The 14,894-nt window shown below is 38.5% G+C and overlaps 1 protein-coding gene across 1 annotated transcript in view; it reads right to left on the bottom strand.

The window, feature by feature from the left end:
- LOC129743132 (uncharacterized) overlaps nt 1-14,894 on the bottom strand; it is a 116,263-nt gene that overhangs the window by 81,563 nt on the left and 19,806 nt on the right. Inside the window, exon 2 of the mRNA XM_055735098.1 lies at nt 2,427-2,580. The gene's annotated coding sequence lies outside the window, so the exon portion shown is untranslated. The remainder of the gene's footprint in view (nt 1-2,426; nt 2,581-14,894) is intronic.

Below are 14,894 nucleotides of genomic sequence, written 5' to 3'. Positions count from 1 at the left end.
CATTCCTGCACTTCACCATCCGCTACGTGTACGAAACCTTTAACTGCTGAAGAGTTTTCACGCCGTTTTCCCTTGCTTGCCTCTTCAAGGCGTGCTCCTTCGTACGACACTTCAAGAGCTTTATCCGCCAGATTTTCCATGAAAACGCTGAACGTCTCCAGATTAACCTTCGACTGCTGACGCTTGAAGTCCACCCATTCCATAGCGTAACAAGACGGAAGTTTTTGTATTAATTGCTGCATCAGTATCGGGTTACTTAGATGATCATTCAACTTCGACACTCGCAAGTGTTGGGTCAACTCATCCACCGCGTTTCCAAAATCGATCACTGATTTCAAATCTTCTGAACTAGGATCAGGAAGCTGTTGTACTCGATTAGCAAGCAAAGTTGATAGAACTTCTGGGTTTCCGAACTGTTTCCGCAACCTCTCGATCACAGCTGGTACGTTTTCTGGTTGAAGAAGCCTATTCCGCACCGTCTCTAAAGCTTTCCCTTGTAATGAGCTTGAAATTCAAAATAAAATCAATGGAAATAAAGTCCAAAAGCTTCATACCTCAGAATCTGGTTTTGATAATCATATTTCAAAATTGATTGATTGGTGATTTTTTCTACATTTTCTGCTCCAAAAAATTGTGTTATTTTCATTTGAGAGATTCTTCTTCTTTTTTATAGACTTATTTTCAAAAAATTGGAAAATCAGCCCCCTAAGAGCCAGCGTTAGGACTGCGCGTGCATTCATTGAAGATTTTCGAACAATTGTTAAATCATATTAATTTAGATCAAGGTTTTCTAAAAAATATAAATTAACCATCGACCACAGCACAAAAAGATTAACCCGGCCTAAACACCTCGTTTTCTAAAAATGTTTTAGAGTTAAAAAAATGTACCGTAAAATTTGACAGTGTATAGCACGCACCGGTTTATAACACGCACCTGCATTTTTTTTTAGCTAAATACTATATTTAAAGCTTCTTGTTTCTAGATGAATGTGAGTGGCTGTTTCTTTCGCTAAAACGATGATTTCGCAATGCTGAAGATGAAACAGAAACGTTTCAACTAAAACAAGCCAGTGTTGGTCTATTCTTGAGAGTGATACCGATAGATGTGATTGAAATAGTTTCTGTACTCAGTCAGTCAGTTCACGCCAATGCTTTCCAAACTCCAAATTCGATGAACTCTCTGATACAAGAATATGTACTAGAGGTCTGTAAAGTAGGTTATTATGTTACTTAGATTAGGTGTGATTGTGACTTTTGGCAAAATGTTCTGGAACTTGTTTTTTCGCCATTGAAAAGATTTCACCGTTCACTGGCACTGATTTATTCCCTAGCGCTGTTAGATTAAAATCACTACACAATATCCCTTTGCATACCAATACTCAATCAAAATGTATGAAAGCTTTCAATGTCAAAGTCTTCTAGGAAGTTAAAATCTTCCAGAGAGCAAATCATTTCATTAAACATGATCCATAAGCGGCGTCGTTTTACTTAAAATAGATCTTCTGCCATTCATCCAAAAACCATTAAAAATTCAACTCACAACGCATAAATCCGATTCGCGAGAGCATGTTTTATGACCTAGGATACCATAATCGACGCATGGGTTTGTGTCTTGCCGAACTCAGCTTAAACACAAAAATCGGCGATACAAAGTATTTTGATTCCGTGAGGATAGGTGATGAATTCAAAACGAACTTTTTTTTATGCGCAACATGATTTACAGACTTCAACAATGGTGGTCCGTTTTGGTTTTTTGCAACAGACACAATTTTCCATTCAATGGTGTGGATTTGAGAAAAAAATAATCACGACTGAATTTTATTATTGATCTCGGAATCGTTGTACAAATTACCAAATAAAACGAAAAACAAAGGTTCTTCAGAATCCTTTTTGATAGTTTTACTAGGATTTTTACTTTGAAGTTTTTTGAACAAAATACGGACTAATTGTATTTATTAATCCAATAAAGTTTGATGTTGATTAAACTAATTATAAAAGTTTGACGAATATACCGAGAGCAATCTAGCTGTCTTTTTTACATTCCATTAGACAGGTCCAAATTACAAAAAAATAAACATAAACGAAAACCATTTAACCGCAGCATAGGCACATTCACAAACATTTCGCTCACTCGCAACGTTTCGGCGCTTGTAACCGAAATCCTCCTTCACCAGGGGGCCCGCGTGTAGATTTTACTCAATTTTGTGTGATCACGTCATGTTGAATCATAAACCTCAACCGATTTGCCGGTTTGGCGTTGCCTATTTATACTTTGTATGTTTGTTTCACTTTCTTTTCTCAACCTGTCGATCATTAAACGAGTACGAAAGGGATTCATGTATCAAACGCCAACAGTAGTAGGTAGACAAATAAATCTTCCGAAAAAACGTGATCCTCGCGCGATTTGGTGAAACAGAATTTCTCACCTTTTTTTCTGCTGTTTGAACCGGTTCCACTCTCACTTTTCGAGCAAAACCCTCGTCGATCGCGCCCGGTTTTCGCTCTTTGGATTCGGGTTTGTTTCTTCAGCTCTCTACACTTTGATGCTTTCTGATCTTCGTCGTGCGTGGATCAACTTTTCTGTGGTGAGTAAAGTAACATTTCACCCAACTGCAGAGAAAGAGCCACGGGAGAGATTGGTTTCGTGTTTTGGTGGTGAGATTGTCGCTTTTTTTTGTTGCTCTTCTGCGGTTGGTTTCTTGTTCGGTGAAGCAAAAACTGGTTATCGAAACTTTTCTTTTCACGGCAGCTCGCAACAGCAGTGTAACGAACTAAACACCTGATGACGATAACTCTTCTCTGCAATCATCGGTGACGAAATGTCTCTTTTTCCCTCGAATAAACGTAACAAACCCGACATATACAATTTCTCATGCAGGTAATACACTTTGGCACTGATCTTATTCAAACTCTCGATTACACAACTTTCAGCCCCTAGAAGCTAGGAACCTTTCTTGCGACTTTAAACGAACTTGTTCAAGCTGGATCAACGACTTCGACGAATACGGCAATAAATCATTCTTAAAACATTAACTTTTAGTGAAGGAAACCATTAAACAAGATTTTGTGAGAAGATATTGGCAGGCAAGCGGAAGGAACTTCCTCAGATGACGATCGATCGCGGAGAACTGTTCTGGAACGACCCGGCCGATGCAGTATTTATAAATTCACGCACTTGGAAGATGAATTTCAACTTTTTTTTCCTTCCTTCCTCCTGCCACAGTCTGTTTTACGATGCATCATCTTCCCCGGTCAAGACGGAGGAATGCGGGCCAAGAGGAGGTTTAGTAAAGATAGGTTCCTTGTATGATTGAGCATATTCTGATTTGTGGGGATCTGCTGTTACTGCGGCATCGAGCTATTAAGTGATCTGTGGCGATCAATAAATTGAACTCTGACTTTGACTACCTACCTACCTAGATCTATACAGCAGACTTTGAGGTTGATTGGGAAGGTTATAATCGTAAAGCGGGAAAACGACCTGTCGATCATCCGAGGTTTGTGGGAAATGGAAAGTTTTCATATTTCCGGAACCTGTGATATAGGTCGACTGAATTTAGAGGCTCCTGCGGATGTTGGTATCAGATTGACAAATTTGTCAATGAATTAAATGTTATTATTTTGGATTTTTGGAATTCAATAGGCAATGGAAGCGCTGCCGAATTTGGGTGATGGTTTTCCATTAGTGCAAATGGTATGCAGCTAAAATTTCTCCCAACTTTAGACAGAACTTACGGATTTTCTTAAGGAGAGAATGAATAACTTTTCGATTCGATCGCCCATTGTAATCACTTCAAATGTCACTAAAATGTTTAAAGGTTTAAGGTTGCTCATTAGTTTAATGTAAAATCCCATAACCTTGCTTGGATTTATTGCAAAAGATCCCTTACTTCCACAAAATGAATATTTCTTTGAGATGTTTTGATCCAGAAGTCTCTGATTTTACGTCTAGGTTCATAGGCGACGTCTAGGGTCATAAGAGACAATTCTACGATGCCTGAAAGCTTCCGAAGCTTCCCTGCACTGTTTTGTCACTAAACAATCAGGTAAAGTGAACTTGGATGTTCTGTGCCGATTTCTAAATCTTGAAGAGCACCTTGAGAGAAGTCTTCGATGTAGTACCGCTAAATTAACAAAAGATTTTAATATATCGGATCGAAGCCGTCGTCGGATCTTAAAAGTTATACTTTACAAGGATCAGCGATGAAACATTTTTGTTTGTATCATCAGTGTATCTCTTTCTGTTTCATGAATTCGACCGTCTGAACCATGCAAACAACTAGACTGCACTTAGATGAAGAGTCCTAGAGAAATTAATCCATCTGATCGAAGCACAGTACGAGACATTTTCCTGCAAGGTCCTTCACGACTTGTCCGATCTTTTTCCGGTAACTGTAACTGAGAGTGAGACAAGGAAGTATCTTATCATCGCTGCTTTTTCTCATCGTGATGGATAAAAAGTTGACTGGATCGATTGACTGTAGATCGAACCGAGGATTATAGTGGAATTTTTCAACACTGGTTTTTGGAGAAAGCAAATAAACGAAGGGCTCAATCTTTTTAGGCCATAAGGATACCAGCATCAAAAACCTTACTGTAGGAAACAGGAAAATACCTTACTGTTTGCCAGCTAAAGATGGAATTCAGGACAAAATCAAAACAAATAGGTCTACTAATGTTTTTGTTGGTGATAGCTTTCATTGGTCCTAGTTAGAGCCGATAGGTAATGTGACTGATCTAGTTTGGACTGAAGTTGTGGTGGGTTGTCGATCAGCTTAATATGCTTGTTAGTTTCACTAAAAGTATAAAGCTGCGGTGTACAAAGTCTGGAGTTGCCTGCCCGATAAAAAGAAGGAATCGAACCCCGAATAGGGTAAACCATCTACGGGGAGTACCAAAAAGGCATCGATTCTTAAAAAGAAGTTGCGGGGTTATGTCTTGTCCTTTTTCGCAGTGGAAATCATAGTTGAAAGGGTATATCACTGACAGGGAGTACCCGCAGAATAGGGTGACTCTGCTGAAAGCCGCGCGCTGGTCATTTGGGTCGGTGAAGGATGACAATTTCATCGGGAGTCTAAAATGAATAACACTTGATTGACACACCATGTGCTTATGCTTATGATACAGTTGTAGTGGTCAGTAGTAGAAGTACATTAACTACTCATCTTTACTTGGCCGGGCCCACTGTGCAGTATCTGATGCAGAGACATCTGGAACATAGGGTAGGAAGAAATATGGACAACGCCGTGTTAACAAGATTTGTTACCATTATTGCCGTTGGGAGCATAGGCGCTAAGATCTTTCTATGCTCCTTGATATTTGTCCTTGGCGATTCTTCCTTAAATTGAGAGAAATTTAAAATTTATCAGAACAATATTTACCTTAAAAATGGTATACTTTTGAAATCTTAAATTCTGTGAAACCTTTATTTCGGGTCATCTACCATGGTTAAAGCGTCATGTTAGAGCTCTAAAATCTTTCGAAATCTTATCCCTTCTGAAAGATTTCAGTATTCTATATCACAATCCATAAATAGAAACCCACTAAAGAAAATTTATTAATTCTTTTTTCAGCCGAAATTTCCTTACGCACAAACCAGCTTGAGGCCATTCACATCACGCATCTGTAAAACTCAGCGTCTTTTTATCTTTTGTAACCAGTACGTTGGTTTACCGTTGAGTGTAGTGAGAATCTTAGTTTAAACTTCGGAACACACCATTATGATTCAAGGAGGTGCTTTGGGGAGGAACGGAGAATGACCACTTCACGATACTGAACGCGTAGAGGCAGCGTGATCAGGTCAACAGAGCGCTAGTCGACACCAGGTGAAGCTGAAGGACGCGTTATGGTAAAGGTAACGCTAACGCATCGAAGCGTAACAGGACATGATGGGAGGAATTATAGGACGGACCCAAAATGTCTTTGACTGGAGTACGGGGTCAATAGCCAAGCTAAGAAACAGGCTCATTTGGATCCTTAAGCTCGAGACGTCGACATCACCAAACCACACAACCACACAAAGCCAGTAGGCAACCCAGCGAGTTATCTGGGACACACTGATAACCAGGTAACCGCCATTTTTGAACCCCGTACCCGGCGTCCGACTAATACATTTCCATATCCCATCATGTGCCTTAGGACCCCGTAATTTTTGGCTGAACAACAACATCAGCTCCACCGGTCGATCCACCGAAGGTTTACCCTTGAGGTCGCCATCCAGGGAACCGCCAATCCGCTCCACCTAAAATGCGAGGGTTGTGAACTACCAGCCGATACCCAGCGTGCTTCGTCCGTCGTCGATACAACCCACCAAAAGATGCTTGGATCCCTGTCACCAGCCGTCGGGAAGACGCGAGAAGGTAATCGAGCCGAAGCCAACCCACAACACCGTCACGGCACCATTGTCACCACCGCAACACGAGGTAGGACAGTTTTAATTCCTTGGGGAAAAACCCTCATGTCGGGGAAGTGAACAACCAAAAAGCCATTCGCCCAGTGTCACGTTAGTGCTTAACGTTTTCGGGAAAATAAAGTGGGAGTTCTCTTGACCGATCTAAAGTGTTTCCTTGATTCCGCGATTCCTTTTACGAGTGCCGACCCTGAGGCTAGAGGGGGGTTCTTGCTCCGCTGAGCAGTAGGCTAGCCCGTGGTTACACTTTTTAAGTTGATATTTTTCGGGGATTGTCGAGTCAAATAATAACAATTTCTTTACGTTTCGGCCTACTGGATAATTTCAGCCATCTTCAAAAAAACTGTATTCAGACAAAAAATAAAAAGATGGCTGAAATTATCCAGTAGGCCGAAACGTAAAGAAATTGTTATTGTTTGACTCGACAATCACCGAAAAATATCAACTTAAAAAGATAACAACAACTGGCGGTGATCAAAACTCGTAAACATCAAATTAATTGATCAAGAAAAAAACATTCAATAAACATGTTCATAATCAACGAAATCGCAATTAAATACGGAAGGATCGCAGAAAGCTTTTCACGAGAGTTCCTAAAAACTATAATTAAAATTGCAAAAACACAAAATCGATTAAAATTCCTACTAAACTGCAGAAAGTGCAAAATAGTACCGTTATTTTGGACTATAAAATTAGTATGAACCTAGACAACGAAAAATCCAAGAAGGAGTTAAAACTCTTGGAGCTCAAACAGAAAATCCGTATGGTAAGTCTAGCCATCAGCGATACAAAGAGCAGCCCGCCTAAAACCGTAAACACAAAACTCAGCTGCAAATCTATATCAATATTCAAAATTTTCACAAATTTCACTAATTTTATCACTTTTTGAATATTTTCATTCAAATTCATCAAACATAGGACCAGGGATGATAAATTTCGCCCGTCACCCTTGACCTGACTAGTTTTTTTTTCATCAACCAAACGGCTCCGTACTCAACTGAGGGATCCTCACTACTGTAACCAACGGGCTAGCCTGCTGCTCAGTCGAGCAAGAACCCCCCCTCTAAGCCTCAGGGACGGCACACTCGTAAATGAAATTTCGCGACACAAGGAAACACTTTAGATTGCTCGTTTGAAATCCCACTTTATTTTTCCCTAGCACTTTAGGTCGCGACACACTGGGCACTGGACGAATGGGTAGTGTAAAATGGTTCTCAAGAACCGCGCGGTAAGTTACACCCTTAAATGGTTGTTTGGTCCTACCTTTTAACCGAGCACGGCGAACTAACGCTGGTGGCTCTCGTCTACGATAATCTTCGGCTACGGTCTGCACAGTCTGACGGTTGTGTGGTGTGGTGATTCGACTGGGACGGGGTCCGGGTGTCGGCTGTTCAGCTCCAACAGCAGACCACAGGTAGACAGGACACGTGGTACTACCGGCACCGTATTGTGGACCAACCTTCGAACTGGGCGGAGGGCGGATCTTGGACGGCGTAAAGCACGGCGGCTGGAGCTGGTCGGGATGCCAGACAAGCTACTGATCGCTGGATTGTCTGATGGACCGGGTCGTCAGCACAGCTAGGCTTTCAGACAATCGCCAGGTGAAGCTGTCGGCCAGTTTCCAGCAGAAAATATCGGGGCCCTAGGATCATGATGGGGAATAGGTTTAATGTTACATTGCCTGGTACGGGGCTGGCGATAGCGTTTACCTGGATCTGTTTTAGTTTCGTTCTCTGAATACTTCCGTTTCACACTTGGTCTGGTGCTCTGTTAGGCAAGGCTCCGTGTAATGTGGATGCCTTGCAGTATGAATTCCAAGTGACGCTATCAGGATCGAAGTACGCTGACCCCGTACGCAGGACAAAGGTTTCGAAGTCCATCCAGTAATTTCTCCCATCATGTCCCGTTTTCTCTGGGCGCAATGGTGGCGCTAACGCCTTCTTCAGCTACACCTGGTGTCGACTAGCGCTGAGTTGACCCAATTGTATCGGCTGGTACGGTGTTCGGGAAATTACGGTGATCATTCTCCCTCACGCACTAAAGCACTTCCTTGCATATGATGAATTCACGCAATTTACACAAAAGATTCTCACTAAACTGAACAGTAAGTTAACGCACTGGTTACACTACTCACATGACGGAAAAAGCACGACTTGTAGCACATAGTCGTGCTTTTTCCGTCATGTGAGTAGTGTAACCAGTGCGTTAACTTACTGTTCAGTTTAGTGAGAATCTTTTGTGTAAATTGCGTGAATTCATAGTCTACATCCAGGGTTGGAAAACAGAAAAAGAAATAAAAACGCTCAAACGTCTTCGGTCGTTTGAATGCGATTGGTGAATGCTTGACTATGAAATTCTTTTAGCTTCAAACGACGGGGGATGAGTGACTGACAAACGAAGAGGAACCCGTTCGAGGAACAGTCAATTGAGTTTGACGGACCAAGAGGCTTCACAGTCACAGCTTCACGCCTCATGACGATGAGTTTGCTATGAATATAAAAAAAAAACTTTCCAGAGAATTCTAGTCAATTCGCTCAGCTGAAATCACCAGACCCACGAAGGTTTTCTTTTCTTTTTGTTTACAAGAATCGTATTCTGTTCTGACCACAATTCTTTAAATAGGCTACCGGCGCACACAGGGGTTAAAATATGAAAAAAGCCGATCAAAACTATTTTCCGCCAAAACTATGCGTTTTAGACCTATAGTGTCTTCGAGACAAATGACCAACTTTACAAGGGCTAAAAAATTAGTTTTTTGAAAAATTGATTAATCCTCCTAGTAGTGAGTTGGAAAAACTAACTTTTTTAATATCCATTTTAGAGCTATATTGTCTGAGAAAAGTTTTTAGCTTGTACCAATTCTAGCAACTTTGCTTAAGCAGTCATAGCTGTAACATTAATCGTTTCAAAATTATGATAATTTTTAGAAAAATAACATCAATTTTCAGTTTTTTCAACATAACTTTTTTGCGCGTGATTTTTCATATAAAATATGTTCTAGAGAGATTTGAAGACATAAAAGTTGACCACTTTTGCTGAATATACTGTATAAAAATTTTGAAGTTTAAACGAGATATCTTAAAAATACTAACAAAAATAGTCATTTTGAACTGGTTATATCTCCTGAGTTCGGACGAGTTCGGTTACATATTTTACAATTTTGCAATTAGAAAAGTATCGGCTTTCAAACAATGTACAATTCAAAGTGGCCAATTGTTACCTTCATAGTGTAAATGTCAATAGAAGTGAGCCGAAAGTGAAGTTTTTATACTAATTTGAGCATAACTATTACTATTAGGCAGCAACATGTAGGATTCCCAACAGTAGGCCTACTTGAACCAGTTGGACTTGAGATGGTAGATGAGCTCAAATTAGTATAAAAACTTCATTTTAATCTCACTTCTATTGACATTTACACAATGAAGATCACAATTGGCCACTTTGAGTTGTATATCGTTTGAAAGGCGATACTTTTTTGATAGCAAAACTGTAAAATATGTAACCGAACTCGTCCGAACTCAGGAGATATAACCAGTTCAAAATGACTATTTTTGTTAAGTATTTTTAAGATATTTCGTTTAAACTTCAAAATTTTTATACAGTGTATTCAGCAAAAGTGGTCAACTTTTATGTCTTCAAAACTCTCTAGAACATATTTTATATGAAAAATCACGCGCAAAAAAGTTATGTTGAAAAAACTGAAAATTGATGTTATTTTTCTAAAAATTGTCATAACTTTGAAACGATTAATGTTACAGCTATGACTGCTTTAGCAAAGTTGCTAGAATTGGCACAAGCTAAAAACTTTTCTCAGACAATAAAGCTCTAAAATGGATACTAAAAAAGTTAGTTTTTACAACTCACTACTTAGTGGATTAATTAATTTTTCAAAAACTAGTTTTTTAGCCCTTGTAAAGTTGGTCATTTGTCTCGAAGACACTATAGGTCTAAAACGCATAGTTTCGGCAGAAAACAGTTTTGATCGCCTTTTTCATGTTTTACCCCTGTGTGCGGCGCCTTAATTTTTTTTCCTTTTTTTATAGGAATTCAACCCATTAAGGTCATTCTTCCTCGAGGCGCCTTAAAAGTCACTTTCTCTTGTCAAACAGATTAAACTTAAATAATAAGTGCAGGATCGAGCTGTTTTATTAGAGAAAGTGACTTTTTGTTAGGTGGAAGGGTGCAGACCTCCAGGACTAGTATCATTTTCTGTCTTTGAGACTCTTCAATGAATAGGGGTCTTTATTTTGGGCGGGGGTAGGAATTTTTTTTCAAGTCTTTGGTATCATGTTTGCTGATGGTTATATCAACATATTTATCATAAGTTGGAAGAATCGATGCTAAAATGAGTACTGATGGGCAACAACAGCCATCAAAATATTGACTCAAAGCATTCAAAAAAAATCTATATTTTTCGAATGACATGATCCAAACCAACGGTAGAAGCATCCCAAAGCCTCGTCTTGAATCTTTTCGACAATTTGTGGTCGGTTTTTGACATCAAGATGAACGAAATTGACTTTGTGAACAAAAAAGCAGAATTACACTACGTTCGGGTCTACCTGGTCACCCTTTTCTCCCAAACACCTCCTAAACCACATGGACAGTATGCAAAGAGTTGTCAGTTGAATATTATGACCAAAAAGACGAATAACCATAAAAATTGATCGATTGTGAAAGTTTATCAAAGCAAAATTGTAAGAGGTCTTATATTTTGTCGCGGCATTTCCAAGGGATTGAAATCAAGAGAGAAATTCTTTGCATTTGTAGTGGTAATGATCAAAATTCCACAACTGCTTCACAAATTGCAACAATTTGTAACAATTAGCACATTTTCACTCTCTCTGAGTACTGGTTTCTCTCATTTGAACTCAAATCTTCTAATTTTCTCTAACAAATTGCTACAAATTACCCCAAATTCAATCATTGGCTGCACAATTTCTGTGATCATTGACGAATTTTCTTCCTTCATTTCAGTTCCCCGGGCATTTCCCAAAAACTTGCAAGGTGCATGATGTTGTTTGTGGAGTTTATAACTATGCATTAAACAGAAAAGAACATCAATTTTTCAACACAAAAGTAGGCATTAAAGCTTGATTTGATTTTGGTCAGGATTGGTCCTAAAGTTTTGTCTATCACTGTAGATACATATTACACATAAATAGAGAAAATAAATATAATAGCTGTTTTTTGCTTTGTCATGTATCTTTTGCTTATACAAAATATAAACACGCACAATTATTTAGATATTAATTATACAGGATTTTCCACGTAAATCCTTTTTTTTGCAATTTTCTCAATCGTGTGGTACGTATAGTATATTTTTATTGGAAAAAAGAATTGTTGTCAGTTAGCTAACTTGATTTTGTTCGGATGTGGGAGCTCAAGAGCATTCAGCCTCGGAAGACACAGGACGTCCTGCTGGTCCCAAACACGAGAAATAAAAATCCGAGCCTGGTAAGAGTAAATTGTTTTCCCTGCCGAAATTAAATTAAATTTTAGCTGTGGTTCGTGTTGTTTCCAGCTTCGGAGAAAGCTTCTAAAACCCGTAGAGAAGACATAAGGAAGGGCAGTGAGAAAAAGCCTGAGCACCACATCGATATCGGGTCTAGTGGTTCGGATTAAAGTTATAGGTTCTATTGATCCGTACAAGCTAAATTATTTATCATTTTGATGATTCTATGTTTAGTTAAAAAATATTTTCCAATTTTTACAGGATTTATGAACGAACTAGCTGGAAAAGGTCTCGTAATTTTGTGTGATTTTTTTTAAACATGAATTAAATGTATTGACAGTGACAAATCATAGTGAAATTAAATGTTATTGATGATGAAATTTATATTTTGTTTCATTTTATTAGCAAAAGTAAAAACGAAAAAAATAATAGAAAAGATCCAAATATCATTTAAATACTAAACTACTAAATCATTTAAATACATTAGGGGAGCGTTTACTTTTTTATTCGAACAAATTACGTAAAAATCAATTGGATAAAAATTATGTAGTTTCTTACGTAGCAGCTACGCGCAGATTATTCTGCGTGTAGGATGGATGTTGTTACTTTGCGCTTAATTAAAAAAAATACTTGTTGTCTTCTAAGGAATCATTCTCTGACTTAAAACCTTTTTTGGAATGATCTAGAATATTTTTATGGCAGTGTTGCCAGATTTTTTTTCGATTTTTTGAGTGAACATTTTTATTCATTTTGACATAAATTTTTCAACTTCAAGGCTTTTGAGGGCCACCTTAGAGTAACCCAATTTGAGTGAAATTTAGTACAGTTTCTTGTTTTGATAAATTAATCAGATTATGGGGGTGGGAGCAACTAAATGTTGGCTTTTGAAAACCCCCACCCTAACGTGCACAGAAAATGATTGGCAAAAAATAGTTATGGAAAACGCTCACAAGGATTACAGATATGGTTTGGCTTTGGAATACGCTTCCTCGGCAATAATACGAACTATGGAATCTTTATTTAACTGTATTTACCTGAGCATTAAGGCATGATATTATATTGAGCTGCTGGACCCTCAAGAGAAGCCTCGAACCACTTCTAAATTTCAGTTTTTTCTTGATCTATATCTACAAAGTATTTGTCAGCATGATGAAATAACGTATGTACGTACATGTTTCATCACAGGTATGTATTGCTTTTATGCTATTCAATAGTCGTTATGTCAAAACTTTTCCCATGATATCGGAGATGAAGATTCACTTCTCACGTATCACTTCCGTGTTTGTAATAAAAAAAACCAACCATTCAAACCGATTCGTTCAGCTTGGGCGTAACGAAAGGCGGAAAACTAGGCTTGAATAGATGGAGATCTTTTTCAAGCACCGGCTACGATCGATAAAACGATTATCTCGAGTGATTTACTAGTTTGCTAATATCATGATACGGGTGACTCCTGCCATGATTTGCGAATCTCATCGGACGACAAAAGAAACTTTTCTTTCGATTTGTCAAGTATACAAAACACGAAAGCCGGTAGGAAATTGTATAGGTTTGTAGCTACTCGTGCGGCTAACCACAGGGAAGATGAGACGGGCACAAAAAGAGTTATAAGTGATTATTATAATGCTAGCCACATACATATAATGATTGATGATCGACTGACTTACTAACAGAATGACAGACTGGCAAGTTGTTGCCACTAGATAAAAGTTCAGTGGGGCGCCCCCGATCGATGATGAATGATGATGCCGATGATGATCACTTCAGAACGTGGGCTTTTTCCAGTGGCAATTTCTCAGTTTCGTAACGTTAGCATGCTACCCAAATGAGCTCAGGTATAGGGCGATATTATCCGGTATTAGTGAAACATTAGTGCAGTTTGCGTAACGGTGCAAAATTGGTTGTGCTTTTCCTGCGTCAATTGTGAATTGCTTCCACCGGATCTGAGTTCAATTTTCCCAGCAACAGCCTCAGCAGAATTCCGGTATCATGTAAATGAATCATTGTTCCGCGAATCTGTAAACAGACAACTGTAACACTTTGTAGATTCTATTAAAGTGAAAAGCGTTGAGTAGGTATATGCCAAGCCTCTCAGTAGATTCGGTATTCAATTTCACGAAAGCAATGGATTAAGTAATTCCTGATCGTTGAAATGTTTTGTTTAATTTGATTTATCAGACGGGATCTATCTGATAGATCACGTCCGATTTATAAGATCAGGTAGAATATAATGATTAGTAATGTTTAAATTTCAATAGAGAATTGTACACCCAAAGAAGAGGTTGCAGAATTCCAATGCCGATCGGAGTTAACTATGTGCCAAAAATGCGCTGAAATGTGCATTGCGCCAAAGATGATATGTTTACTTTCCCGTCTATGGCATATAGATTCGAGCTTTCGGACATAACAATGAAGGACCACTACATACAAACATTCAAGTGAAACAAAGAAATATGTTATGGGATTTTCATCCTATTACATGATAGGATCTCAAAAACCAGAAAATAAAAAATCCCAGAAACAAGAAAATTAAAAAAAATTGCCATCGCTGAGAATCGAACTCACAACATTTTCTACCGGCTGGAAGTTTGCCAGTATTGTTTTATGATGGGAAACTACTAGTAGATAGAATTACGGAAAATATAGTTTTCCAAAAATATATTTTTTGCTTAATTCTTTGAACTAAAGAAAGTTTTTAATAGCATTAAACACAAGTATACACGGCATTCTTCTGGAAAACTGAATAAATATAGGATAAGAGGCATAGCAAATAAAATAATTCGGAGAAGGGCTGTTAGAATAATCGCCTCAGGGGGGGGGGGGGAGGGGAAGGGGGGGTGGTCTTGCCTGTAGACTTTTTTTTATAATCTCTCTGCCTTAGCAATGCAAGAATTTAAAAATAAATAAAAAAAATATTCTTAGTACGATTATTCATTTTTAAATTCTTGTACATGAAAAGTTTTTCGTATTATAAAGTTATTAATAAAAATACGTTCTAGATCTTTGAAATGGTAAGCTATATTTGTATAC

Source organism: Uranotaenia lowii, chromosome 2, assembly GCF_029784155.1.
Source record: "Uranotaenia lowii strain MFRU-FL chromosome 2, ASM2978415v1, whole genome shotgun sequence".
Classification (NCBI taxonomy): Eukaryota; Metazoa; Arthropoda; class Insecta; order Diptera; family Culicidae; genus Uranotaenia; species Uranotaenia lowii.
The sequence above is the reverse complement of the archived record's forward strand: the minus strand, read 5'-3'. Positions and strand labels throughout refer to the sequence as shown.